The sequence below is a fragment of the Glandiceps talaboti genome, chromosome 23, assembly GCF_964340395.1.
Source record: "Glandiceps talaboti chromosome 23, keGlaTala1.1, whole genome shotgun sequence".
In the NCBI taxonomy this organism is placed as follows: domain Eukaryota; kingdom Metazoa; phylum Hemichordata; class Enteropneusta; family Spengelidae; genus Glandiceps; species Glandiceps talaboti.
The window spans coordinates 4,618,539-4,623,713 of NC_135571.1; positions in this window are offsets into that span (position 1 = coordinate 4,618,539).

The following is a 5,175-nucleotide window of genomic DNA, read 5'->3' on the forward strand; positions in this document are numbered from 1 at the left end:
GTGTAGCTCTGGATGTATATGTTACGAGGTTCGACACGTCTTCCCTCTTGTCGTAGCATATACATGCAGAGCTACAATACTTGTAGGGTTAGGTTTTTATTTGGGGTTTCCATTTATTGTTTTTGAATTTTTTATCAATCTGGGTTTTGTACTCAAAGCTACTGTGCAAACACTGACTGATAACAGAGCTGAATATAACAAAACGAAATAAAATAAAATAAAGTAAAACAAAATAAAATAAAATAAAATAAAATGAAATGAAATAAAATAAAATGAAATAAAATAAAATAAAACAAAACAAAATCTCAAAAGTGAACAACTAAAGCTACAATTATATTATTGCAGCTAATATTTCCACAGCTAACACTAATCTACAAGGCTTTATGCTCAACAATAGGTAAACGACAACCCGCTAGTACGTTCACTACTCCTTTATTATACAATGTCATTGTGACACACATAGTAGCAATACAAACAATACTATATACTAATCAAACTTATTTTATTCATTCAATACGTAATGTTTACGTTTAGTGTATTCGCAAACATATAAAGTTGTTAATATATCAACTAACAAAAGTCTCATTGAAGGGTGGAATATTGAAACATTCAGTCTATGTACTTCGGGTCGTAGCCTTGACGCGGTGACAGTGTAGCTACGACGTTGGTGAGAATCAGAATGCAACATGGTATCTAGTCCTTCTACCACCATGATTGAAGCAACAGGTGGCACTTAGTGTAGTGATCATTACAGACGCCCTCTTTCGGATGATTAAGAAGATCGTTTGTTTTTTTGCTACTGCCCTCATCAGACCAGATTAATGTTACACTCTAAATGGTGTCGACAATATCCACAAACCATGCTACTGTTCCGTCAGGCTTGCAATATTTGATGTTCAGAGTTGTTTGTTTTATCAGCAGTTGTCGGTTATAGATATCCAATGGTGTACAACGAAAAGAACAGAGCAAAGAGTCCACTCATGCTGGCTTGAAAGTTATCATCGCTATTTCTGTCTTCCTTTCGGAGCGCTCCAATAAAAATACTGTACGAGATATTATAAAATCCAAGAATTGGAGACAAGAGATTCGCAAGCTGCAACCAGCCTCGGGCAAACCAAGAAATTACGCCCAAGGCGATGAGACCAGATCCACATAGCTGGGCAAGACGTTGTGCCTGACCGGTGTAAATCTTTGGTGGGGCTCCGACGTACATCATTCCAATCATGCAAAGATAGAGACCGTTCAGGGTAAACAGATAGAAAGCTGTCCGGTTATACTCTATTTCAACGTCCGCCATTTTGGTCACACCTCGATAATTGATCTGTCCAGTACACGTAGTGACAAACGTGGCTAAATATTGTTTGTCAAATATCTTATCTTTTGACGAATTTATCTCACTTAGACGTTTATGATTAACTTTTTTTTCATCTAATGCGATCCTATTTACAAACAATGAACAAATAAATAATGCGACAGTCTTGATGCACACACTGTCACGTCAACACACCACAAAAGCTCATTGGTCATTCAGAACAAAGTGGGTACCCATCAGCTGTAAGAGGGTGGGAAATTTTACGAAAATGGATTTCCTAACGCATATATATTTAGTTCTGTTTATTTTCTATAATTTTTAGAAGTTTGATATGAAATAAAGTAAAAGCATGCTTTAGGTGGGGGCCGTCGTTTTTTGCAACGCGCACGGCTGATTTATTTTCTATTATGGTAATCCATGTATTGAGGGATAGAACACTGTTAGCGTCCTGTTTTTAGATTATTACATATTAGTTTCCTTCCTACTTAACCCCTAGCTCCAGATTAGGTATTACGATAACCACAGATAATCCCATAGTCCTTTGCGCCTGAGCAAACTCAGTCTGGATCGCAAGTTCCCTATTCTGTCTCTTGAGACTGATGGAACTGAAACCTCGATTGAGTTCCTACGTCTGTAACACAAACTGCCACGAAACTAGTTGATCTGATTATGGCAATTCCAACTTTACAGCCACCAACGATCAAGGCAAGATGTCATCGTACGATCTTCAGCAAGAAAACCAATCAAGGTAGTGATTGGTTGCCTATTTGTACTGTTCATAATTATCATCTTCATTTGTTTCTTTTAATTGATATTAAATGTATTTAGTATTTAAAAGTCTAAATATGGAGAGATATGTCTATATGTGTAAATATCGAGATGTCTATATGTGTAAATATCGAGATACGTCTATATGTGTAAATATCAAGAGATTTGTCTATATGTGTAAATATCAAGAGATTTGTCTATATGTGCATATTTGTGTGTTGGTGTATGGCATGATGGATAAATCGCGCACACACATTTCATAGCAATACTAATCTTAGTTCAGTCTTGATAAAAACCACACACACACACACACACACATACATACACATACAACTTTCCAGGTATGAAATAAAATCCTAACACAAACATGGCTTTTCAATAAAAATTTACTCCATTTAATTTGTTGATATAAAATTTACATAACATAAATTTTGGTCATCATCTATTGATAAAACACATATCATAATTATGTTAATATCCTTAGCTTTGCATGTCAATCATAGTCCATAAAATCTAATTTATTCATTTATAAAATATTCAAATACATCTCCTCTCAATGACCTATAGAGGGCACTATAACATTGTCAATGTTTCTGAATGCTGTGGTGCTCTGGCAAAGATGACTTTTACATGCGTCAGTAGTTAATTACAGACAGCTTTCAAAAAGCTTTAAACCTTGCAGCTATCTAGTCTCACTGAATTTAATATCTTGTCTAAACCAAACTGAACGCTCATCTTGTATCAGCTGTAATACACATCAAAGCACAGACACAAAACAATTTTGACATTGAAGAATGTACTCGTAAAATGATGGCAACTGGTTGTGTTCTCACTTGCATAACAACACAATATGTACTGCAACATCTTTCACAATGACAAGTTTGATTGGCCGTTCTTTTAATACACCTAGCAATTTCATAATCAACATATTCAAATTGAAAGATTTCTATTGGTCATTAAGAATTAATTAGCATAAAGTTAAAACATAATATCGATAGAAATTTTGGGATTGTAAGAATATCATAGCACTTTTTCATAATCATATTAACATTTTATTTAAAAGAGGTATATGTGATGAAACTACCCTACAATATGTTGTCTCAAATGAATATGGGTATCTAAAAGTATTATTTGATGTTTTCATAAAAGGGTACCTAAAAGTATTATTTCATGTTTTCATATAAGGGTATCTAAAAGTACTATTTCATGTTTTCATAAAAGGGTATCTAAAAGTACTATTTCATGATTTTATATAAGGGTACATAAAGTATTATTTCATGTTTTTATATAAGGGTATCTAAACGTATTATTTCATGTTTTTATACAAGGGTACATAAAAGTATTATTTCATGTTTTTATATAAGGGTACATAAAAGTATTATTTCATGATTTCATATAAGGGTACATAAGAGTATTGTTTCATGTTTTTATATAGCATTCAAATGATGAAAAGCTGTTGATCCTACAACTGTAACAAAAATTTGCATTGATCATTGGTGTCATGGTGGTTTTGTTAATTTAACTTTTGAAGAGTTGGCAAAGCATGATGGGAGTAGAAGAGAGATGATGTGGGTAATGCAACTTTTGCAGTGCCAGCAAGGTATGATGGGAGTATATTGAAGTTGGTATGGGTAATTGAACACCTGCAGTGCTAGCAAAGTATGATGGGAGTGTATTGAAGTTGGTATGGGTAATTGAACACCTCCAGTGCTAGCAAAGCCTTATGGGAGTCTATTAAACTTGGTGTGGGTAATTAATATTTGCAGTGCTAGCAAAGCATGATGGGAGAACACTTGAGCTGGTGTGGGTAATTTCAATTTTGCAGAACTAGCAAAGCATGATGGGAATCTATTAAAGATAGTCTTGGCAATTTAACACCTGTATGCTAGCAAAGCATGATGGGAATATATTGAAGATGGTCTTGGCAATATAACACATGTAGTGCTAGCAAAGCATGATGGGAATCTATTGAAGATGGTCTTGGCAATTTAACACCTGTAGTGCTAGCAAAGCATGATGGAATCTGAAGCAAGTGGGGAAACTAATCAATTTGCAGGATAACCACCAATGCATGATGGGAGTTTATGCAATTCCCCCAGCAAACACATTTAATCTGATAATTTGTTCATGTCTCTTGAGGGAATCAAAGAATGGACACAGTATGATCAAGTACACAAGTCACAAATATAACATTTATATGAAGAAATGGCTCACACATATAACTGCCTATAATTTAAGTAGCACCAATACATTTGATTACCTCTGTATAGTCAAAAATCACATAATCTTGTAAAAAATCATTTGTAACAAAAAATGGGGCGGGGGGGGGGGGGGTTGAGTAAAGTTTATTAATAGTATACATGTGTAAAATATTAATATAGACATTACATAATAGAAATTAACAAACAAAGTAATCTGGATTCAAAGAAGTGATATACTAAAGAACAGGTTCATTTTGTGTGTAAACACTGTTCATTATGACAAAGTTTGTAATAAAGAGGTTTACAGTGTATGTTCATAATATCAAATATTATTGAGATTAGTTGAGAAAGACAAGAATACCTTAATAAGTCATATTGGAAATGAACAGAATGAAATAAAACGATTAGCCTAAAGCCAAATAGGGATACAAGCTGCAATGTGGAATCACATTCAGAAAGTAAGACATTTAAAAAAAATTAGTTTCGTATTAAAGATGATCAGTATTAACAGTCTAATTTTGAGATATAATTTCTCCCCTTCTCTAAAAGCAGTATGAGGAGACCGTTTTTCAGTGATTAGTGCCCTCTAGTGGCACACATTTGTTCAAATTTTTGGAAGTGTCCCAGTGCTGCAGTAAAGTATGGCTGAAAATAAACAGCACCCTCTAGCGATGAATATATCTTTGTAATTTGACAAATCAAATTTGTCCCACTTTAAAAATGTTAATGGTTAGTTTTATTTCAAAATTCTAGGTGAAAATACCACTTTCAATGCGAAAGATATATGACTATATACTTCATGGTCTGATATACTGTTTATGTTCATAAATGATTTGAGCCACAGTGCATGGTTATTAGCAAGTGTATAAAAAATTGATGCTGGTTATGGCTCTA